The following is a 25,906-nucleotide window of genomic DNA, read 5'->3' on the forward strand; positions in this document are numbered from 1 at the left end:
ATTATGGCTAAACCAATTTTTAAAAGTTAATTTTACAAGGCCTTATCTTTTGAAAAGATGCTGTTAAAGCTGATTTTTGTTTTGTTTTTCTTCTGAAATTGTTTTTCTGTGTCATATTCTCTTATAGCATTAATAAGAGGCACAAAGTCCAATTAAATATTCTCTTTTTGACATTGTTGAAATTGATTTCATCATGGCCGATTGGCTATTTTGAAGATAATGTAGACTTCTGTCTGCAACAGACATGGGATATCACTACTATGCCAAATGTCGTTCTTAGTCTAGATCCATCTCAAATACAATACCTGGCTATTTACTGAAAATAAGAATCACTGTTGGAAATAATCTCAGTTTTTCTGGGATTAAGTTACATCACTCAAATAGCCCAGTTCAGTTGTTATATTTATATTTGTTAATATATAGGAAGGTAAACATGTAAATAATTGAATGACCTTTATTATTTTTTCCTTCCAAATACTGAGACAATAAAGTCCTAAATTAAGCATTTTAATATAAAGCTGGTGGACAATCAGGAGGGATATGTGGCACTAAGATATTTTAGCTCTTACATTTTTTATCACATCGAGGCTATTTTTTTTCTTTTCCACTTTTATTATTAACCTTTTTATGGAAAATTGGCTTACCAAGAATTTATGAATTAATAAGTCTATTATAATGATGAATGATAATTACCATCTAAATCCCCACTCATTCATCAGCTTTTTCACTGCACGTCAGGTGACACAAGAGTGTATGATTGCTTGTCTGGTGAGTATTTTTCAACTGATTGTTATACTTCCTTGAACTTTAGAGCCTCACACCATATTTTTAAAAGAGTGATAAAATGTAGTTAAGTAGTTTGACGAAGAAATTACAGATCATGCTATAAATAACAGAAGAACAAGCGATTTCAATATTTTCAGAAGATTGTCCTTAGGTTCACATGACAAATGCAGGGTACCCAGATGGGTCAAATGAAAAGTTCACAGACAGACAATTTTGAGGACTGTAGGTGAGGTTATAGTAGCTGAGCTAGTCACCACTCAGTGTCAAAGTGTCAGGAAGTTCATCATTCAATATGTCAGAGACCTTGAGGATGGAATCTGTGGCTTCTATGCTGCTCCCACAGAGGGGCGCCTAGTCTTTATTCCAAGTGCACATTTCCTGGTAGTCTCAACACACAGTAAGATTGGATATGTTTTAGGGAACAGCTGTGGAGCTGGTTGAAGGTCTCATTAAGGGAATCAAAGTAGCAGAATACTTCCATATCTACAGGTTGCTTTGGATTCTCTTCCACAAGAGCACTTTAACCAAGGTGTTTGGAAGATGCAAATATTAAGCTAAAATATTAATTCATCTCCTTGTCACTCACTGATAATGCATGGACTTTCAAAACTTGTGAACATGAGAGTTGCCTGTTTCATTTCAGGTTCAAATTAAGCACTTTTTGCTGTCACTTGCTTGTCTGTGTTTTTATTCTTTTCCATGAGAGAATATAAACTCTGCAACATTATATTGACTTTGCCTCCCCTCTTCAAAACTTCCCATAACAAAAATGGGTGGTTAGTGATATTAACTATTGAATGCTCACCAAATAAGTACCTGTTAAGTTTGTGTTTTCTGATTAAAAAAGATAACTGTCTTAGAACATACATTTTTACATGTATTTTTACAGGCCAGCAATCATCCTAGACCATGAGACTCTTCTTTCTGATCAGTCTTCACTTAAAATTTCCTCTACATTGGATTATTTTGAATACATTCTATAATATGAAACCTTGATAACCAGAAAAAAGTTGAATGCTTGTATTTATTTTATACTGAACAATGACTGGAGCTGTTAATTTTGGGAGACGAGAGAGTGGTTCAACAATCATGATCTATTAAAGAATTCCTAAGTTTCAGGGTGAATCAGAGATGTGTTGAAGATAACTGGGCCCAATCACCAGTTATTCTAATATGGAAAGTCTGAGAAGTCCATGAGTGATAGTAATTTTTACTTCATCTTAGGGATATTGATTTCTAAACAGTAATATGATATATTATCAAACAGTTCCTTAAAAAAAAACGTTAATTTATTTTCATAGTCTTGGGCGGGAGACCTCAGATATCTAATATTGTAAAACATTCAAAAATCTCTGCCAAAAATTGTCAATGAAGTGACTCCCAATGATATTCTGCTACACTCATAGATTGGTACCTAGTCCAGTTGTCATCAGAGAGGCTTCACCAGCAACTGATGGAAACAGATGCAGAGACCCACAGCCAAATATTAGGCAGAACTAGACAAATGCTACAGAAGATGGGGGAAAAGGATTGTAAGACCCAATAGGGTCAGGTGAACCACAAGAAAATTCACAGAACCAACTAACCTAGACTTGTAGGGGCTCACTGAGACTGAACCAACAACTAGGGAGCCCACATGGCCCTGACATAGGTCCTCTGCATAGACGTGATGGATGTGGAGCTTGGTCTTCTAGACTCCTGACAGTGAGAACAGGTACTCTCCCTGTCTCAAAATCATTGCTAAGATTTTGGGATGTTATAGGAAAGTCCATTTCTTTCCCATCTATAGTTTTTGAAGCCATCTATATTTCTGGGCTTATAGCCCCTCTCTCCACTTTCAAGGATACCAGCCTCTGAGTTCCTTGACTCTGTATCTGCTCTTACGTCTTACCCTTCACTAGAACTCCAGGGCCTGTCTCTCAGGACCTTGTGTTTACCTTGAGCCTAGTGGACGGTGAAGAAAATGTCACTTCAAGATTTTTCCCTGCATCACAAGATTTTTTTTTGGTTATTTGAGATTTTATTTTGATTAAATATGCTATAATATAAACTTCCATATTTTGTCATCCATAAATTTTTCTAAGTGCTTAGACAATCTACAATCTTAGTAGCTCATAATATTTTCTTTTTCTTTTTTAATTTTATTGAGTTCTGCATTTTTTTTCTGCTCCCTTCCCTGCCTCTCTCCTCCCTCTTTCAACCCTCCCGCAAGGTCCCCATGCTCCCAATTTACTCAGAAGGTATTATCTTTTTCTACTTCCCATGTAGATTAGATCTATGAAGTCTCTCTTGGTATCCTCATTGTTGTCAAAATTCTCTAGGATTGTGGTTTGTAGGCTGGTTTTCTTTGCTTTATGTAAAGTTGTAAACAACTTCCAGAGCATAAATGAGTCCAATCCAAAGTGTTTGACAGGTAATAGGATCGGGGTAAAGCAGAGAAGCAGAGGCCGTGGCCATGCTTAAAGACAATAGAGCATATGTTGTTTTTAAATTATGAAAGCCAAACAAAACACAGGTCCAAGTCTGAATCAGACCACCTCGCTTCCAGAAAGCAACTTCTAAATTAAAGTGGGTTTAGTCCTTAAATGTCAGTTTTTCAGCTCTTTAATCTTCGTTGCCTTATTAAAGTTTTCCACACAGGGTCTTAAACTTTGGGGATATAATTGGCAGTAACTGCCTCAATGAATTAATTGCTCTTCTGCCTTTATTCCCAAATTCACTGAGTTGGAACACAGATGTACATTGTGTCATTATTAAGCAATTGTCAAATGTCCAGCAGCAGCCAATCACAACAATGGCACAAAGAAGTGAACATTTCCAGGGTTGAATGTGCTATTTAAAACTGGAAGTTCACGGAGCATTTTGTTCTTCAGCAGGCCTCAAAGTAGGACCAGTTGTGGTGCATTGCTTATTTCCGCTGCCCATATTTACTGACGGAATTCACCGTGTATGACTAGAACTATTCCTCCATACCTATGTAACAACAGTATAGGCTCTGTAGTTAGTACAAGCTAATGAATCTTGAAAAACAGTGATAAAAGCCAAGAGTTACAAAGGTAAAAACCCAAAGTCAGGTTGGACTCTTCTACATTATGGTAAAAGCCTAACTCTGCTACTTGTAGCAGCAATGACAAAGCAGGGCAGAATATGGTAGCTGGATTACACAAAGCTGCATATAGATTCAGTCAGCTTCTCAGGGGAAAAAAAATCTTGGAAGATTGCAGCATCATCAATGAAGAAAATTCTCTAGTTGTCCACAGGTCTATTTTAAATTTATTATATTAAGAACTATTCAGTGTTTCTTTAATGTGTCTAGCCATACAGTTCCTCATTTCTACTGTCTGCTCAACACGAGCATAGGACTATCAGAGTGGCAAAACTATAAGGAACATTTTCAGGTCAAAACTAGGGAAGGGGTTTAGAAGAACTTTTGTCTATATTAGAGAAATCTTTAACTGCAGTATGAGAAGATTCACATGTACCCAATCTACACAGAGGTTAGATGTTTACTGCATCCCAACTGTGAGCAATGAATCAAAACAACTTTTAAAAAGATAAAACTACATGAGAATGGTAGTACATGCCTGGAGAACCAGAATTCCAGAGGCAGAAAGATCTTTAAAAGTTCTAGGTAAACTTCAAACTGAGATATAGAATAAAAACTGAGAATTCATCTTACATCTGTAAGAATGGCTAAGATCAAAGACACTGATGACTACTTATGCTGGAGAGGTTGTGGGGTAAAAGGAACACTCCTGCATTGCTGGTGGGAATGCAAGCTGATACAGCCCCTTTGAATGTCAGTGTGGTGATTTTTCAGAAAACTAGGAAACAACCTTCCTCAATACCCAGTAAAACCACTTTTGGTTTTATATCTAAAGGATGCTCAATCATGCCACAAGGAAATGTGCTCAGCTATGTTCATAGCAGCATTGTTTGTCATAGCCAGAACCTGGAAACAACCTAAATGCCCCTCCACCGAAGAATGGAAAAGGAAAATGTAGTACATTTACACAATGGAGTACTACATGGCAGAAAAAATAACGACATCTTGAATTTTGCAGGCAAATAGATGGGGCTAGAAAACATCATTTTGAGTGAGGTAACCCAGACCCAGAAAGACAATTATCACATGTACTCACTCATAAGTGATTTTAAACATAAAGCAAAGAAAACCAGCCCACAAATTATAATCCCAGAGAACCTAGACAACAATGAGAACTCAAAGAGAGACATACATGGATCTAATCTACATGGGAAGTAGAAAAAGACAAGATCTTCTGAGTAAATTGGAACCATGGGGACCATGGGAGAGGATTGAAAGGGAGGGGAGAAGCAGGGAGGGGAGAGGCAGGGAAAGAGAAAAAATTAGAGCTCAATAAAAATCAATAAAATAAAAAACTAGGGAAACATAGTGAGATCCTCTTTCAAGTAGGTAGATAGGTGTTAGATAATTGATTGATAGATAGATAGATGATAAATAAATAAAATGTGAAGTTGTAACTGAGCATTGTAGTGATGAGGAGAAGGGCTGCTTCCCGCCGCCCAGCTCACAGTCACCAGCTAGCTTTACCCAAAATAATTACATGGAAACTGTATTCTTTTAAACACTGCTTGGCCCATTAGCTCTAGCCTCTTACAGGCTAACTCTCACATCTTGATTAACCCATTTCTATTAATGTGTGTAGCACCACGAGGTGGTGGCTTACCGGGAAAGATTCTGCATGTTTGACCTGGTGGCTGGCTCCATGGTGTCTGGTTCACTTCCCTTCTTCCCAGCATTCTGTTCTGTCTACTCCACCCACCTACGTTCTGACCTATCAGGCCAAGCATAAATATTGACATAGGAAAATTGCAAAGGGAAGAATACATTAGTCTTGTGTTCTTGGGTGAAATCAGGATGTTTGGGGTGATTAGGAATTATTTTGGAAGGGCTCTCTTTGAATTCACCAAGAACATCTCCATATGTCAAGCCTTTCTTTACCACAGTCTCCATTGTTCCACTACCTAGTACCATGAAGGATGGAGACTATAAGGCTGCCAGGTCCCAATATCATCACATAATCTCCCTATCTGAGCATGAAAGATGTCTTTGAACTCTGTGGTCATTATAAGCATGATTTTTTTTTTTTTATTTCTCAACACATTATACTGATGTTATACAGAGAAAGTTACATGCAAGATTTCTATTCAATCAGTGTTAGGCTACATCTTTCCCCTTCTTTCCTTCCCATTATTTCCCTGAGCTCCAATGCTATGTACTCTCTCCCCCCAAATACAGCACACCTGTTTTACAGGCGAACCTCATGAGTACATTAGTCTGACTTCTCTCTGCTCCACTGAGTCTTCAATCCATAACTTAATGAAAACTATACTACAGGTTTCTCATTTCTCCAATTCTAGACATTAATGGCTTTTCTTCTCTTTCTTCACAAATGCCATTAAGTGCATGACATAGAGTATAATCAGTGATGTTCATGTATGTTATCATATAATTCATTAGTGTCTTTACATGTACAGGCTGAGACTTCTCGATTGTGGGCATTGAACTCAGTGTTCTGGATTTACATACCCAACATTTTTTTTGTTTATTTATTTATTTTTTTTATTTATTTATTTTTAATTTATTTATTTATTAAGGATTTCTGCCTCCTCCCCGCCACCGCCTCCCATTTCCCTCCCCCTCCCCCGATCAAATCCCTCTCCCTCATCAGCTTGAAGAGCAATCAGGGTTCCCTGACCTGTGGGAAGTCCAAGGACCGCCCACCTCCATCCAGGCTTAGTAAGTTGAGTATCCAAACTGCCTAGGCTCCATACCCAACATTTTAAAGACTGTGAACAGTTATCTCTAGAATTCCTTTCTTGGTATATTCGTCACTCGAAATGTCTTCCTGCACCCAGGATATAAGAACAGTTAGTTCCTAACCTTCAGTATTGCTATTTAATCTTCAATTAATGGTGTTTTGTCAAATTTTACTGATTAATGTCATTCCTTTTCATTCAAGTTAAACTTCAATGCCCGAGTAAACTGTGTAGGGGGCTAAGTAGATGCCTTGAAGACGGGGGATGGGGGAGTACTTGCTACATTATCATGAGGACCTTAGTTACAATTTCTGGTACTCATGTAAAAAGCTGGTGTTAGCATGCACTGGCAAATAGAGACAGGCAGCCTAGGATAATTGGTCAGCAGGCTGAGCCAATCATTATCATGCAGGTTCAGTTAGAGGCCCGGTCTCCAAAACAAAATAAAAATCCAAAAAGGAAGGAAGGCATTTGATGTCAGCCTCTGGCCTCCACATACATAAACAGAAGGGTATACATACAACACACACACACACACACACACACACACACACACACACTTGCAGTGGGTGGGAGAGAGATTAATGTTTTAGAATGTGTAGCCAACTGTACCATCTTTCCTATTGTACAACAACACCCTTTCAATTCTTCTGTCATATATCTCCGATCAAACTTCTCCTACATGTTTCAGAGGTAAAGAACCTCTTCAGGCTGGGCTCTTTCCTGCCTCCAGGACTTTGTATGTGCTCCATATTTTATTGAAATTCCCTTTGCCCCATGTTTTATCTGTTTCTGGGGCTTCTTTCTGACACTCCTAAGCAGAGATTATCTCCCCCCCCCCCCAGGAATCTGTGTTCCCTAGCATAGTTTACATCTTGCACTTATCAAAACTTCATTGCAATGTGTGGACGTTCCCATTTACTGTGCCATACTGTCAGCGCTCTGTGTCAGGGGAGACTGCTTAAACCAAACCAAAAGTCAAGGGAGCAGGACTTTTCGCTACAAATTGAAAACAGAAAGAAGAGTTTAAACCATATTGAAGATGCAGAAAAATCCAATATCCATGAGTATCCTGTAAAAATATTATATTAAAACAGACAGGAAATGGAACTACTTTATTTGGCTGATGTCAGGAATGTGGAAAAAATTGGAAAACAAATGTCAGTTTGAGGATGATGAAGACTAAGGATTTCGCTGCTAAATGGAAACAGGCAGACAGAGCTCTTGGCTCCTCATAACAACCAGCTCTCATTAGAAAGTTTTAGAGCCTGCCAATGAGGATTGGATAGTAGTCTACTTCCCTGAAAACTATTTGCTTACTTAGGGGACTTAAGGCCCACTAAACCCTGACCAAAAATATCAGTTCAGTGAAAATTGATGGCTTATTTCTCAAACCAATCTAAAACCTTAGGGGTAAGCGAGTGAGCCCAGAATGTCCCTGGGGGACAGGTTGGGACAGGTGTCACCACGAGACACACATAACTACAAAAATACATTGATTTTAATTAAACTGCCTCACATTGAGGAGACTCTCACTGTAGAAGAAGCACATGCTGGAAGATTTAAGTTAGAATGACAGCAGAAAAAGTGGAGCAATGTCTGCTGGCCCAAGAAGAAGCATTTGATGGGGAGGAGTACTGGGTGGTGCAATGTGTAACAGAGGGTTTGTTTTTGTAAATAGTGATCTAAGACCAGAGAGTTAGTTTTCTAAAATATATGGATCTTTAGAGATTAACACAATTCATATATTAATGAATACTATTACACTTTTAAAAACATTATCAAGCTCTTCTTAAACTGGCAGGCCCTAAATCAAATTAATTCTAATTAAAAATAGAGGTTTTACAAAGTCACATGTGAACCATGTGCACAAGAATCAGTATGGCTTAACTATGTGACATATTTGTATTTGATAAACACATGACAACATTATCCATCAACAGGTCCTGTTTTGCCATTGCTTGTTCTGTTTCAGGATAGAAATATAATAAAAAAAAGTTGTGATTTTTTTTTTTGCTTAGCATTCATTTGTATTTGTAATTGACACAGAAGCAATACGCTAGCCCAAAAAACAGTTCCCTAAGAAAATAAAATGGTGTGTTTAATGTCTGCCAAGAGCTAGACACTGGCAGACCACATCACCAGACAATAAATTAAAAACTCTGGATATATTTGTTCATTTGTTCATAAATTTTCCACTTATTGCATCAGTGTTTTGAGTCTAATAAGTTATTCAATATCGAAAGGGATTGGATCTAAACTAGCTGAGACGTGAAAATCAAGTCTAAAACTATTGTTTGCTGATGTTGATGACTTCTACTTTCCCTAGTGGCTAAAACTACAGACTGTTAATTTCCAGACACCTCCCATCCACAAACATTAAGTGGGCCTGGAACATATACTTCCCGTCATGTACAGATAAACGTGAAGACCTTAATGAGAACAAACAACCAAGAAATGCCCCCTTTTTATCTCATTGCATTTTTTCTCTATGCAGAATTTATAACCATAACTTATGGCATTTTACCTTGCTTAAGAGTGTATGGAAAGGAAAAACTGAGCATATGTAGTAGTCTAATAAAGTAGGAAATGTTGATGTTAGATGGAGAAGCAGCCTTTTATGACCTGGGTGAGCTCAGGCTCCATTTAATATAATACCTGAGATCTTGCAGATGAAAGTGTAGGAAGGAATATGGATTTTCAGATTTGAAAACAGTCAGAGTATCAGATGTCTGCAAATGGGTGTTCCTACTGATAACATTTATGGTTTTGCCATATCAGATCTACCATCGGTTTAACAGCTCATAAACCGAAACCAACTTTCTGAATGATCATTTCATTCCTGAAAAGTAACCATAAACTAAGGGGGGGATACTGAGACATTAATCCTCGCAGCAGGCAGCAATCCCAGGCCCAAAAACTTAATGGGGCTGAGCTGAATGGGACGTAACAAGATGACTATCCTAACAAAATACAGTCTATGTCTTCCAACGGATGAGGAATGTTCTCTTGTCATTTGCATTTGAACGTGAGAGAACATAAAGTGCCAGTTAAACTGAGTAATGTTGCATAACTAAATCACGGGGGTTTTCGTTCAGTTCTCCGGTAGAGTATAAAACTCCAACTGGAAGCATTGTTTTAATCACGGGTCTGAGTAGGCAGTGCCTCATAGTTCTGCCGTGTCTGAAAAGACTCCTCACGCCATAAAGCTATGTTAACAAAAGCTATACACATGTACAAATGTGCACGTATGTAGAACATAAGTGAGCATGAGTGTTTACATACAAGTGAACATAAAGGTTATTTGGGGGTGGTGAACTTTTATTGAATAACCGTGGAAGCAGTATGGAAAGAATTAATTTGCAACTTGGTGTTAGGTGATTACATGTAATTTGTAGGTATGTAGATGATTAGTTTTGCTCTTGGGTTGCCATTATTCTTGTGGGTTTCTTCACTGGGCTAAACAATGTATCTGATATATGATGACACTTTAGAGAGCTTCAATCTGTTGGGTAACTTATATTCAATTTCTATCCATTGGGTAACTTATATTCAATTGGGGAGGCAATTTCAGATTTGCATTTAGTGGTTATAGGGTAGGCCTTAGTGCTTGGAAAAATTTGCTCTAAGTTAGTTTTACAGGGGTGAATTTCCTATGACTGGGAAGACTTTCCTATAGACAAGAGGGCCCTCAGTGTACTTTTAGTTTTTATACTATATTGTGGCATGTACACTGCTTTAGGCACAGGTCTTTGTCATTAATAAGAATTGCACAGGTTGATTCCTGAGTGACGTTTTGGAGAAGGGAGAGACACAGTTTTAACAAGCAAAACCTTTCTGCTATAGTATGAAAAGGAAATCTGGGTTAAGACAGTAGGGAACAAAAGACAGGAAATTTTAATTTGCACTGCTGAAGAAATAAAGATTCCGCATTGCTTTCTGTGCAGAACATGGAGGACATGGAATAGGAGTGTTAAGTTTAGGAAATTGCAGTTTATTTATTTTTTTTTTTTGAGGACAACATGAATCAGTTCAGGACTAATTTTTCAAACTTGAAAGTATTTTCCTGTTAAATACTGTGCATACTTGAGAAGAAAATGTTAATGTTTTCTTTTGTTCACATTTTCTACCCATTTTGGGGTTTTGCTGCTAGTGTGCTGACCAGGTCTCTTGAAGTCTCATTTTCTCAACCATGATTTCCCTGAAGATAGATGAGAACATGGGTTGGGGTGATATGGGGGATTGATTGAGGAGCCAAGGCAGAGAAGTTCCACTTAATTCATATGTCAACTTGCCTTAAATCATGCCAGTGGTCTAAACTTTCAGACACATAAGTCTTGAGATTCTGAGGCTTCTCGGTGGCTCTTAGTTACCAAGGGACATAGTTGAGATTAAAAGCTCTGGCGTTCATTCTTCCTGCATGCTCCATTAGCTGCATGGCCAGACTCTGGCTTTCCACACAACTTTCCCCAGGAAAGAGATTATTTGATGACACTTAGTATGAAATATAACTTAGTTATAAATAAAAAGTCTACATCTACATTAGAAAGTGTACAAAAAGGGTAGATTAGATTAAAGATAAGAATCTGCCATGCCGGTTTTCATGTACTGATGCATTCAAAAAGATGTACGTCTGGCTAGGCGAACTCCACAATTAATAAATAAAAACAAAACAAAGTGGGAAAACTTCCTCTTTCATGTTAATGCCCTCTGCCATTGTGATTTTGTTCTTGCCTTTTCACTAAGTGAGAAAATGCAGACTCCAGGCTGTAGAATGGAAGGGACCCAAATCCTTTAGCTGACTGCCCCTCTGATGCTTTTAAATGAGTAACGTCCAATTTCTTTCTAGGCAGGTTTTCTGGGGTGTTTTATAGGCCTGCACATCTCTCCCCTGCGCCTATTCCTCTTTCCTCTCTCTAGAAATTGAGGCTGCTTGTTGGGTATCCAACCACTTTATCAAGCTGGAGTTTCCCTAGGAAGAAGTGGGCTAACAGTCTACTTCTTCCTCCACTGGAATGAGACACAACTCAAAATTTCCTGCTGGTACTGCAGAAGCTGATGTTTGCAGCTGGAACTAGAAACATGCATTTCAGCTCTACTTCATTTGAAGTCACTTCAGATCACTGCATAGTGACCTAGAAGCCTTTGGCAGTTCCTTCTGAACTCAGATGCATTTAACAATGTTCTCTCAAATCATTCTCTCAACTTCTTTAAGTTTTAAATTTCCGGGAAGATAAGAGATTCAGAAATCATGTAACCAGATCCTGGCATTTGCTGTTTCAAATCCTGCACAATGATCTGGCTTATGTCTTGCTGGCATTCATTATTTTAAAGCATTGGCACACACTCTGCTTTTAATATCTTGTTACCAATATAACGCTCCCTGCTTATGAGAGCATGGAGTACTGTGCATCTCAAAAGTCAATGACATGAACTGAAGTTAGTGAAATCCTATGGAAAACATTTGACAATACATATCATGAATTTTCAAATAGCTATATTCTTTGATTTTATCACATAATTTCTGACAGTCTACTCTAGCTATATAATTCCAAATAAAAAATATAGACAAAAAAGCTATTTTTGAAACATGTCAGAAATAATATGTAAATGGAAACAATCTATAGGTTATTAAATATAATAATGGGTAAACAAATGGAATATCAAGCAGACAGTAATATATTTATGAAGTTTAGATAATGACTTGGGAAAATAATCAATGTCAATTGATTAAATGAAAAATATAAAACTTGTAGTATAATAACAGTGCCAAAAGTGTTTAAGTGAATTCTTCAAATGTCTATGCAAATATGTTTTTACATTTCAGTAATGTACCAAAGCCTTAGCAGTGATTATCTATAATATTTGAACATTAGGAAGGATTTCTACTCTCCTATTGGAATGTGTTTTTAATTCCATATGCTTGGTAGGTTCCCTTTAAGACATCAAAGGATAGTAGACAGAAAATATGCAAATATTAAAAACTTGAAAGTAGTGCAATGGAGCATTTTGGTTTTGAAATATATAATCTAAAGTGTTTACTCTTTTATCTTTTCACGTATCAGATACTATAATAAGTCTTGCATTCAGAACATACTTTTAACCCTCTTTTCTTACTGACCCTCCTTCATATTGAGCTAGTTCCTATCTTTTTAGTAATGCTATTCAACCATCAGCTCAGACTCATCACTGCCCACATTCTAGAGCCTTCTTTGATTGTAGTTAAAATGCTATCTAAACAATTTTTTAAGAGATGGTTTTGATGTTATTCCTATGAACATTTGCCTGTATGCAGTTTTCTCAGAACCAAAGAAGAAAATAAAAAATAGTCTATTGGGAGAAAAGTTGGGGAGAAGAGTGGAAATTGAGTAGGAAAATGGAAATTGTGATGGTGGTCAGGCATGCAGGATAATTTAAAATAGATCACTAAGTATCAGAAGGAATCAATCAGGAAAGTTGGACTAAATTCCGTAAGTCATTAAGGCTATTACAAAATATTATGAAATACTGATAGATTAATTTAGCTATGAGTTCAAATGGAGCTCAGATAAAATATGACCTATCAGGAGGAAGAAACAGGACTGGAAGGACAGAGGCTGAAGGGTGAGGTGGTGCTCTGACTTACAGCAACAGAGCTCCCACGGAGCAGAAGCCTCAAGTCCAAGAGATGACATGTCTTGGAGGAAACTAAAGATGGAATGTGATTAAATAAAGTGAGATGGGAATTTGGAACATTTGGAGGATCTAAGACTGTTTTCTGTGAAGTGTTTCTTCAAAAGAAAATGCCAGAGTAGACAGAGAAAAGCCCATGAGGCCTCAACCCTACATAAAGAACTATAGGCAATTGAGGAATGCTAGGAGTAGCCGATGTGGCTGTGCCAGCAAAGAGTACCCCAGCTGACCAGTATTCAACCCCCAGACTTGAAAACATACAAACAGTTAGCATTATATGGACCTAGCAGGTTATATTTAGGAGCACACACATGCACGTGTGTATACACACACAAACACACACATACAAACATGCATGCACTAGCAATTTGTGAAAGAGACTTTGAAGAAGAGTGGGGAGGGATGGATGATAGGGTATATGGTGGAAGGAAAAGGAAGAGAGAAATTATTTGTTTTAAATTTGTGATACAGTCATATTAAAAGTATGGAAAATGATGACACAAAAATGGTAACAGTAAGATTTTCCATTTGTTTATGGCCTTGTATCCATACTGTATAAGTGCTGCCATTTTATGCACTCATTAGAAAAATGTAGACGTATATTGTTCAGAAGGTTTAAGACAATACTCAGTGATGGCAGGCAATCTGTATAAAAATTTTAGGGTTGCTAGGATGGTTCAGGAATCACGGACACCTGCTACTCTTGCAGAAGACCAGGGTTTGGTTTTTGACACCTATATAGTAAGATATTTAATGGTCCTTAGTACCTATAACTCTACTTACAGTACTCAGGACTCTGATAATGAATGTTCAATGTATTTTCAAATTGAATGATAAAGTCTGAAAATTATGCCACCTATATATACATACTTAATAAATAATCTCATTGTATTTGCAAGTAGTTATTAATTGGAGATGGCTATTAACTGGAGTGGTTATTAATTAGGGATGGTGGCATGTGTTCTCTTCTCCTTTTGGTTTTAGGACCCCATCTGCAGAGACCCGTGTAGGCCATGTACATGCTGCCTTTGAGTTCCCAAGTGCATAGGTCCTGTTATGTTTTGAATGACTTGTTTCCTCAGTGCCTTCCATCCCTTCTGGCTGTTACACTCTTTCTGCCTCCTCTTCCACAGAGTTCTTTGACATCTGAGGGGAGGGATTTGATGGAGCCACCCTGTGTATGGTCTGAACATTCTAAAGTCTCTGACACTACATAATGTCTGACATTAGGTCTCTTCCCATCTGCTCCAGGAGATAGTTTCTTTGCTGAAGATTGAAGAAGGCACTGATATATAAATATAGAAGAATGTCATTAAAAGTCATTCTATTGCTAAATTCCTTTAGTGTAGCATTAGTACTTAGTTTTCGCCTTGGTCCCTTGGCTATCTAGTCTTTGGATCTTGGTCATCCAAGCAGTACTGGGGATGGGTTATATCCCACTTCTCATGAAGTGGAACTTAAATACAATCATCCATTTAACTGGGGTGACTTGCTTACAGTTTCAGAGGTTCAGTCCATTATTATCATGATCTGGAGCATGGCAACTTATAAGCAGACATGATGCTAGAGCTGCCAAGAATCCTATATTTTGACTCAGAGGCAACAGGAAGTCAACTGCCTGTCACACTGAGGGTAACTTGAGAAAAAGTGACCTCAAAGCCTGCCCCACAGTGACACACTTCCTCCAAAAAGACCACACCTCTTAATAGTGTCAGATCCTTTGGAGGCCATTTTTTTTTTATGGTGAAAAAGTGTATATTTAGAATTAGCTGGCTGGGCTCAGTTTAAATGATTCCAAACTTGTTGGCAACATCCAGAGCATCATAATCAGGAGCCAACCAAACATACGCATTCTTCTCTCCGTCGGGCCTTATGAGGGTGTTGGCTTTGGACACATCGATGTCATAGAGTTTCTTCACAGCCTGTTTGATCTGGTGCTTGTTGGCCTTGACGTCCACAATGAACACAAGTGTGTTGTTGTCTTCTATCTTCTTCATGGCTGACTCGGTGGTCAGGGGGAATTTGATGATGGCATAGTGGTCAAGCTTGTTCCTCCTGGGCGCGCTCTTCTGGGGGTATTTAGGCTGCCTTCGTAGCCGCAGGGTATTGGGCCTCCGAAAGGTGGGCGATGTGCGGATCTTCTTCTTTTTGTGGCTGTGGACGCCTTTCATCACTGCCTTCTTGGCTTTCAAGGCCTTCGCTTTAGCTTCGGCTTTGGGAGGGGCAGGAGCTTCCTTCTTCGCTTTCGGCGCCATCTTGACGAAAAGGGTGGTCTACTCTCCTGGAGGTCATTTTTTTAAAACCACCACAAGTGCATAGTTTAGTCCTGCTCACATTTTATTATCACCTTAACCTATCTGGGAAGTATTCTCCAATGCCCTATTCATAGCTAAGAGAGATATGTTCACAGTTTACTCTATATCTGAATATACTTTAAAAATTGCTTTTCCTTTTGGATTATGCCTTTTATTTTGTAAACAGCTTTGGAGATGTGCAAATGAAATACAATAAGCTTTGCATAAAAAGTGTAAGAGTTGCTAGCATTGACTCATTGATTATATGCGTATACTCACAAAACTGTCACTGCAGTGAAAGTAGCGAGCTTATCATAATCTCCAAAAGACTGCTCTTGTTCTTATGAACTCACCATGTGTGATACATGTGACTTATCACAGATGTATTGCAAGTATATATGTCCAACTGCTTCAGAGTGAAACTCAAGGTATATTGGATGACTTAACGGAAATACATTTAACAAACAAAGTAGGAAGTAATTGTGTTTACAAAAGCATTAACTCTAAAAGGAAGCATCCAAAATAATGTGTCCTTGTGGTAGAAAGTTTTGTAAAACTAAACGAAGTCAACAGGACTGCAAATAATACTTTGTGATAATGACTAATTATATTTAAGCAAAAAAGCAAGAATTAAAGAGATCTATACAATTTCTGAACATATGTTTATATACATCCATTCTATGCGCAAGCAGAAAGGATAGTATACATTGTCATAAAAGCTGAAAGTAAAGAAATTAGAGGTGACTTTAGTTTTTCTTCTTTGTGCTTCTCTAAATTTTTTTGAAGTACTTGTGTCACAATATGAGCTTTTTTGTATTTTTCAGTTTGGGCTAAACTACGCTGCGGACAAGACAGAGTAAATATTACCACATTGTAACCATAACAGCCAAAAAGCTGTCAAACATCCCTGCATTCAATTTGCAAAATCTTAGTCATACTGACCTTGCTGCTGTCAGCCCCATCCACAAAGTCCAAAGTCATAATTTCAATGGAGAAGGAACTTGGCAGAATATGAGTCCTTCTAAAGCATTTTGTACCTTATCTCATCAATAGGGAAAGTGTATGGGTGGCATTATTTAAGTGATTGTTAATATTCCAAATGAAATAGTCTTGGAAGTTTAAGATGAGGGATTTGACAGATGGTTTAGTGGGTAAAGCGCTTGCCAGATAAACATCAGGACCTCGGTTTGGATGCCAGTAACCCATGCACAGTAGGAGAGCTGAAATCCCAGAGAGGGAAAGACCTGTGGTTCCATGGGACTTGTTGAACAGCCAGCCTACATGAATTATTGAGTGCCAAGTTCTGTAAGAGTCTTAGTATCACCAAAATAAGATGAGAAACAGAAGAGAAATACATTCAATGTCTGTCTCTAACTTCCACGCACATGTAGACATATGTACATAGCTACATGAACATGTATACATGCACAGACCTCTAGCAAACACACAAACACACACACACACACACACACACACAGAGAGAGAGAGAGAACAGTAATGATCACCACATCCTAATTAAGACATATTTCCCATGTAATCAGTGAATATCACAAAATGTCATGAGTTTAAGTAAGTGTAATGTATCCCTGAATAATGGGACTCCCAGCCATGAGGACAAGTCAAAAACAATAAAGAAATATGAGAAAAATGGGTGTGGGAAGAAGATGGTATGTTACCTAGTTAAATATGTAGTATGGCAATTCACTAGGAACACCAATCATCTCTTTTTCAATGTTTTATTGAAAACCAGCATTTGAGTTCATTATTTTACTAGAAGACTAAAGGTCAAATAAAAATAAAATTAACACTAACCAGGTCATTTTTTTTTTTTACTGATGTTACAGATTAAATCCAGTGTCTTGGGCATAGTAAACAAGTTCTCAAGCACAAAGCTACAGCCACAGCCCAAGCAATGTTACATTATTCTGCACATGCTAGTTGACATGGGAAACATTAAGATATAGATTTGGCATGTGTAGATAGAGAACACAGTGAATGAGATGATAGGTAATATCTCCTTTTCTCATGGTCCATCTAGAAAGTCTCACTGCAGTCATAAAACCAGGAGTTAGGAGTAGGCAATTTTGTATTGCCCACATTTATTTATATTAATAATAATTTTTATTCTAAACCTATTTAGAGGCCACATTGGATTGTTTGTACAGTGCCAAGCATTATTTGCTCATTGTTCAAGGTGTGCCCCATGTGTGCCAATGCAGTGTTTACTAGTCTACACAAAAAGACTTATTGGAGACCATTAAATCCGTTTCTTGTTTGCATTGCTACTGAATTTAGTCCATTTGGCTAACCACTCCCTCTTGCATTAAACCTGTATTCTATTTTAATAATAGAAAGAAATGTGAAAAATCCCCAGAAACATCACTACAAAGCTCTTTCTCAGTGATAATGTTATAAGATTATAACAAATTTCAAAGTGGCATATTACTATAGTGGTATAGTATACCATTACATGTTCCTATCTTACACAAATCTAGGCTCTTAATTCTTTCAATGAGCTTCATGCTAATATTTCATAAGCTATCACAGTGGAAGCATCTCTAACTTGTCTTTTCCCTCCAAGATTGAACAGTGACTGACACTTAAGAAGGCATGCAGCACATTCAATTCCTTTTGGAAAAATTTACACCAAATTCACTTTTATATTTAGAAGTTGCAAGTTACAGAGAGCTACATCTGGCATGTATTCATGCTAACACATTTTCAGAGACTTATTCTCAAGGGACTGTATCAATATATGGTTTATTCTTCATATTCTCACAATAAAATAAATTTATATCTACATTAAAATTTAGAAGTCTCAGATAGCCCTTTTAATTACTAGTATCTTATGTTTCTGTCTCCACTGGCCTTATCAGTGATGGTTATCTGTACAATTTTCAATTTTCAAAGGATCCCTCAGTTTGTATGCCTGCTTTGCTTATTTATTGAGCCTGTCCATCGTAATGCTGAATCAGAAACCCTGACCCAGAGTTCTGCCTTTTTTATACATTTCACCTCGTAGGATTTATGAACTGACTAAAAGCCTAGTTATGGACTTGGGTCATATATTGTTCTCCTTACAGAGTCTTTTCCTCCATACCTAAGCTAAGGTAAGCATTGGTTACAATCATGTTTCCCTAAATTATTGGTTACAACTCTATTGGTACAGCAGTTACTTCCATCATTCCATTGCACAGTTAGATTCAAAATGTCTGACCCCATGGAGAGGCAGATTCCATTTCAACCTTATTTATCATTTCTCATATTAGGATGCTTCTAACACAGAAAAGGATTCTACAACTATGTTAACTTCATATATGGGCAAAAGAGAGGACACAAATATGGAATTACTTAGGTTTCCTCTCTGCATAGCATTGTCAACCCCTTTAAGCCCTGCTTTTCATTCATATGTTACCTCGAGACATCTTTCTCGTGAAAACATGCTTATGGTGATGTATGATGACTACACCAGCCACAAGGGACCAAAGGGTGTATAAAGGTGTTTGAGAGAGAACCTGTTCTATGATTCTTCAATCCTCATATTGAACAATGTATAAGGTTGTTTCTTCAAGCAAGATGTGTCAAGATATGCAGTCTTAGTAAAGATTTCACTTGTTATTAAATACAACAAAATAGATACTCTGAAATTTAATTAAAATTCTAAAGCAATCTTTGTTATCTAGTTTTTAACTAATGAACAATCTGCCTGTCTTTACTGAGTATATTGTTTACTAATAGGATTTGCTAAAAGCATAAAGCAGACAGATAATAGATGGGTAGATGGATAGATACATGACAGACAGACAGACAAACAGACAGACAGAGAGATATACAAGTAAATGATAAGATGGCAGGTAGTAAGACAGTAGAGTGTATAAGTAAAGATATGGGTATGCATTGCTTTATTTATTTTTTCTTCCCGAGTTTAAAGACTTGTACTTAACGTGCTTAAATAGAAGCCTGACTTACAGAGGGAGTATAGATTTCTAATCTTGAAGATATCATTGAAACTTAGAAAGATAATGCTTACAAAAAATAATGGGAATCTATGCTCCCTTTTTTAATCCCTAGAATTGCTCTGACTGACAGAGGGGTCATGGATATGAGATTCTTGTAAGAATTTATTTGGTAATGTTGTGAAAGTGTCTATGTGATCAAAGGGCACAGGAAACACCAGATCAATGGGTTAGGATGACTATGAGGGGTCAGTGAGCTTCTCAGCACTTGTTATGATTGCATAAGCTTCTAAGAAGACATATGAGCTGCAGAGTGTAATAACCCCCAAAGTGTGGTTGTGTTAAGAAGATAAAACATATCTTCTTAATACAAAATATATTTGATTTCTACAATAAAAAGGGGTGATGTCTACAAATATTTTCAGCATCAGTTTTCTAGCCTTATGTAAGTTGAGTGAAAAGCAAAAACATTTTCAGGAAGTGGTCCCCTCTGCCCATGCACTGAAGAGTACTTTCCACTTTCTCTTCTATCAGGTTCAGTGTGGTCAGATTTATATTGAGGTCTTCAATCTATTTGGACTTGAGTTTTGTGCACAGAAATAGATATGGACATATTTTCATTTTTCTACATGTTGACATCCAGTTATGCCAATATCATTTGTTGAAGATACTTTCTCTTTTCCATTGTAAAATTTTAGTGTGTAGATTAATATCCAGGTTTTCAATTTTATTTCATTGGTCAACCTCTCTGTTTTTATGCCAGTACCAAGCTGTTTTCATTACTGTATCTCTGTAATAAAGCTTGATGTCAGGGATGGTGATGCCTCTAGAAGTTCCTTTATTGTACAGGATTGTTTTGGTTATTCTAGTTTTTTTCCATATGAAGTTGATTATTGTTATTTCAGGGTCTGTGAAGAATTGTGTTGGGATTTTGATGGGGATTGCATTGAATCTATAGATTGCTTTTGGTAGGATTGCCATTTTTTACTATGTTTATTCTACCTAGCATAGAGCATGGGAGATCTTTTCATTTTCTGATGTCTTATTCAGTTTCTTTATTAAAATACTTAAAGGTCTTGTAAATTAGGTATTTCACTTCTTTGGTTAGTGTTACCCCAAAATATTTTATGTTATTTGTGGCTATTGTGAAAGGTGATGTTTCTCTGATTTCTTTCTCAGGTTCTTTATTATTTGTATATATGAAGGCAACTGATTCTTTTGAGTTGATATTGTATCCTGACACATCACTGAAGGTATTTATCAGCTGTGGGAGTTCTCTGGTAGAGGTTTGGGTGTTGCTTATATATACTATCATATCATCTTCAGATAATGAAAAGTTGACTTCTTTCTTTCCAATTTAAATAATCTTAATCTCCTTTTGTTGTCTTATTGCTATAGCCAGAACTGTAAGAACCGTGTTGAAGAGATATAGAGAGAGTGGACAGCCTTGTCTTGTTTCCGATTTTAGTGGAATTGTTTTGAGTTTCTCTCTATTTTATTAGATGTTGGATGTTGGCTTGCTGTATATTGCTTTTTTTATATTTAGATATGTACGTTGTATCCCTGATCTCTACAAGACCTTTATCATGACGGGGTGTTGGATTTTGTTGAATGCTTTTTCAGCATCTAATGAAATAATCCAAAATATATAAAGAACTCAAAAATTAGACATCAAAATTTTAAATAACCCAATTTTAAAAATGGGGTACAGAACTAAACAGAGAATTCTCAGCAGAAGATGCTCAAATGGCCAAAATATACTTAAAGAAATGTTCAACATCCTTAGCCATCAGGGAAATGCAAATCAAAATAATTCTGAGATACCATCTTACACCTGTCAGAAAGCCTAAGATCAAAAACACCAATGAAAACTTATTCTGGAAAGGATGTGGAGTAAAGAGAACACTCATCCATTGCTGGTGGGAAGGAAAACTTGTACAACCAATTTGGAAATCAGTATCGGAGTTTCTCAGAAAATTTGGAATCAACCTGTCTCAGGATCCAGCAATACCACTCTTGGGCATATACACAAAGATGCTCAAACATACTACAAAGAAATTTCTTCAACTATGTTCATAGCAACATTATTTGTAATAGCCAGAATCTGGAAACAACCTAAATGCCCCTCAACCAAAGAATGGATAAAGAAAATGTGGCACATTTGCACATTAGAGTACTATTCAGCAGTTAAAAAAAAATGATGTCTTGAATTCTCCATGCCAATCGATGGAATTAGAAAACACTGTCTGTGTGAGGTAACCCAGACCCAAGAAGATGAATATGGTATGTCCTCACTCACAGTGGATACTTGCTATAAACAAAGAATATTGAGCTTATAGTTTATAATCCCAGAGCATCTAAGTAATTAGGTGAACCCTATGAAAAACATAAACAGATCCACCTGGAAAGTCAAAACAGACAAGATCGCCTGACAAAATTGGGAACATTGCGGTAGGAGGAGGGAAAGTGGTAGGGGAAGAAGAGGGTAGAAAGGGGGGACTGGGGAGAACATGAGGGAATGAGATAATTGAGAAAGAACAAGGACAGAGATGAGAGCAAGGAAAGAGATATCTTGATTGAGGGAGCCATTATAGGGTTAGCAAAAAACATGGCTCTAGAGAAATTCCCAGGAATCCACAAGGATGACTCCAGCTCAGACCCTAAGCAATAGAGGAGAGTGGTCCAGATCATGACTTGTCCTGTAGTCAGACTGACGAATATCTTAAGTATCACCATAGAACCTTCATTCAGCAACTGATGGAAACAGAGGCAGAAACCTGCATCGAAGCACTGGACTGAGCTCCCAAGGTCCAGTTGAAGAGTGGAGGGAATGCGAGTATGAGCAAAGATGTCAATACCATGATGGGTACACCCAGTGAAACAGTTTGCCTGAAGTAATGGGAGCTCACCCACTCCAGCCAGACTGAAAAGAAACAAGCATAGGACAAAACTAGTCCCTCTGATTGTGGTTGGCAGTTATATGGCTGGGGCAGATTGGGGGGCACCAGGATTTATCCCTACTGCATGTGCTGACTTTTTGGAAACCAGTTCTCTTTGGATGGCTACCTTGCTAAGCCTATATATAGTAAGGAGGACCTTGGACCTTCCCCAAAGCAGTGTGTTTTACCCTCTCTGAGGACTAGATGGGGATTAGGCAGGAGAGTATGTGGGAGGAATGGGAGGAGCGGAGAGAGTGGGAACTTGAATTGGTATGTATAATGAAAAAAAGATAGTTTCTTTTCTTTTTAATAAATAAATAAAAACATTTTCAGATATTAAGCAAACTCACACTTAAGAAAATCATATGCAAAATGCTGTGTTTCTGAGCTCCACGTGTATATTGTTTTGTTTTTCAAAAGTTATAGAAAATTACACCTTTGTATATACTTGTTCTACTTATATGAAAGGGATTATTCCCATTATCAATTTGAGTTTGTATAATTTATTCATGTTTACATATGCATCCATTTAACCTCGTCAGCTGTCATCTATTAGTCATTAACATGTCTCTTACATATAGTTGAATCAGTTATATAAAGAGGTATTTTGGAGTCCAAAGTATTTTTGTGTGCTTTTATTTGGCTACAGATTGATTGTTATTTTTTTTCTTTTTTTCTTTCCTTTTCTGGGTATAGCTTTATTTTATTTTCTTGGTTTTGGAGACTATATTGTTGTATTGGATTTTTATTTGTTTTTTGAGAAAACTACTTAAAATTTAAAAGGACTGGACATAGAGGATATGGAAATACTTAGGAAAGAGTAAAATATGACAATATATATTTAAATTTATAAATTGATTTAGATGATTAAACTTAAAATAGAGGTATTTCAATGGGTGTTTAGAACCATTCTGATAAATTTGATTAAGAAAGAAAGTCTGTCCACATATTTAGTCAATAAACTTTTATCCAGTTTGTCATTGGCCAAGCCTGCATGCTCAATCTAAAAGTGTTTATCAGTGAAGAAACTTGGGAAATTGTCATCAAGCTTAGATTAACAGATTATGTTAGTCTACTTAAATTGCCAAAAGTAAGTACCACAGTGTTCTTCGTCAGAGAAAGTTATTCCATCATAATTGCAGAGACAACATTTGGGGATCAGTGTGCTAACAGGCTTATCTAATGAAGCCTTTTCTGTTGAGTGAAAGTTAGCTGTGCATTTACCATGTGATTACATGGTCATTAGTAAAATTATTTTAAAAAGTAGGGATGAGTAGATAGGGAATAGAAGAGAAGGGATAAGGTATGTTGAAATATTAAAAAAAAACATAATAAGCTTGTCATATCAACCTCACTTCTATGGTGACATTTAGTTTTGTGCTTCAAACTTTATTGTGCTGTGAACTAGTGTCCCCACACATTTCAAGGTGGAGATTCAAGTATTTCATCTGCAATGGTTTGTTAGCATTTCCCCTACTGAAGGACAGAAGAGGGAGAGAAAATGCTTAGTAAAGAAACATTATTTGCTTGCTCTCTCACTTTTTGTGTGGCAGATATCTCCTGCCTCCTTTCTGAATGGTGTCTTCATAGTCCCGAGTTTTGAACTCAATATCTCATCATTTTTTTTTCCCTCTCATCACAAAAATCCTTTGCCCTGCTCCGCCGTCTGCCACTGCTGCCTGGATTCACTGAGTGGTTCACCGGACCAGGGAGACAGACTGCGGACTCCATCCAGGAACCTGTACTTGCAATCACAGACGAGATGACCAGCAAGGGCTCCGTGGTTCTGGCCTACAGTGGCGGCCTGGACACCTCCTGCATCCTTGTGTGGCTGAAGGAACAAGGTTATGATGACATCGCTTACCTGGCCAACATCGGCCAGAAGGAAGACTTTGAGGAAGCCAGGAAGAAGGCCCTGAAGCTTGGGGCCAAAAAGGTGTTCATTGAAGATGTGAGCAAGGAGTTTGTGGAGGAGTTCATCTGGCCTGCTGTCCAGTCCAGTGCGCTCTATGAAGACCGCTATCTCCTGGGTACCTCTCTGGCCAGGCCTTGCATAGCCCGCAAACAGGTGGAAATCGCCCAGCGCGAAGGGGCCAAGTATGTGTCTCACGGTGCCACAGGAAAGGGGAACGACCAGGTCCGCTTTGAGCTTACTTGCTACTCTTTGGCACCCCAGATTAAGGTCATCGCCCCCTGGAGGATGCCTGAGTTTTACAACCGGTTCAAGGGCCGAAATGATTTGATGGAGTATGCCAAGCAACATGGAATTCCCATCCCTGTCACACCCAAGAGCCCCTGGAGTATGGATGAGAACCTAATGCACATCAGCTACGAGGCTGGAATCCTGGAGAACCCCAAGAATCAAGCACCTCCAGGTCTCTACACAAAGACTCAGGACCCTGCCAAAGCACCCAACAGCCCAGATGTCCTTGAGATAGAATTTAAAAAAGGGGTCCCTGTGAAGGTGACAAACGTCAAAGATGGCACTACCCACCACACTTCCTTGGAGCTCTTCATGTACCTGAACGAAGTTGCGGGCAAGCACGGAGTGGGTCGCATTGACATCGTGGAGAACCGCTTCATTGGAATGAAATCCCGGGGTATCTACGAGACCCCAGCAGGGACCATCCTGTACCACGCTCATTTAGACATAGAGGCCTTCACCATGGATCGGGAAGTACGCAAAATCAAGCAGGGCCTGGGCCTCAAATTCGCAGAGCTCGTGTACACGGGTTTCTGGCACAGCCCTGAGTGTGAATTTGTCCGCCACTGCATCGCCAAGTCCCAGGAGTGGGTGGAAGGGAAAGTGCAGGTGTCCGTCTTCAAGGGCCAGGTGTACATCCTTGGCCGGGAGTCTCCACTCTCACTGTACAATGAAGAGCTGGTGAGCATGAATGTGCAGGGCAATTATGAGCCCATTGATGCTACTGGCTTCATCAACATCAACTCGCTCAGGCTGAAGGAATACCATCGCCTTCAGAGCAAGGTCACCGGCAAATAGACCCTGACAAAGAGGAGCTGGCCTCCCACTCTGAAGCTCTCCCAGGCTTCAGTGCTAATTGTTGTGATAAATTTGTAACTGTGGCTTGTTCTCCCACCACCTGACTGGGGATGCTGTGTGCCCCCCCACCCCAGGCTTTGTTCCCTAGTCCCCCATAGCCTACAAAATGGTCATCCCAGGGAAGGGGAGGGTGGGGGCAGCTGCAGAGAGTGTAAAATGGCAATTAAAAGAAGCCACATTAAAAAAAAAATCCTTTGAGAAAAGAAATAGATGATGATGGACACAATCATAGCTAAAAATGGTTCTGCACACACATATGAACACACGTATGCACAGGCGTGCGCACACACTTGTAAGTAATTTTCCTCTCTTTCATGTCATTGGATGTTAGTGACATGATACCACATCTTACACAATATCTAGATCATCATGTCAAATAAGAAGCAAAATTAATAA

The 25,906-nt window shown here is 38.2% G+C and overlaps 2 pseudogenes; one reads left to right on the forward strand and one right to left on the reverse strand.

Moving 5' to 3' along the window:
- Positions 1 to 15,044: 15,044 nt before the first annotated feature.
- LOC101989601 lies at positions 15,045 to 15,515 on the reverse strand (annotated as a pseudogene).
- An 8,591-nt stretch (positions 15,516 to 24,106) lies between these two features.
- LOC101989889 lies at positions 24,107 to 25,690 on the forward strand (annotated as a pseudogene).
- Positions 25,691 to 25,906: the final 216 nt, after the last annotated feature.

The sequence above is a fragment of the Microtus ochrogaster genome, linkage group LG10, assembly GCF_000317375.1.
Source record: "Microtus ochrogaster isolate Prairie Vole_2 linkage group LG10, MicOch1.0, whole genome shotgun sequence".
In the NCBI taxonomy this organism is placed as follows: Eukaryota; Metazoa; Chordata; class Mammalia; order Rodentia; family Cricetidae; genus Microtus; species Microtus ochrogaster.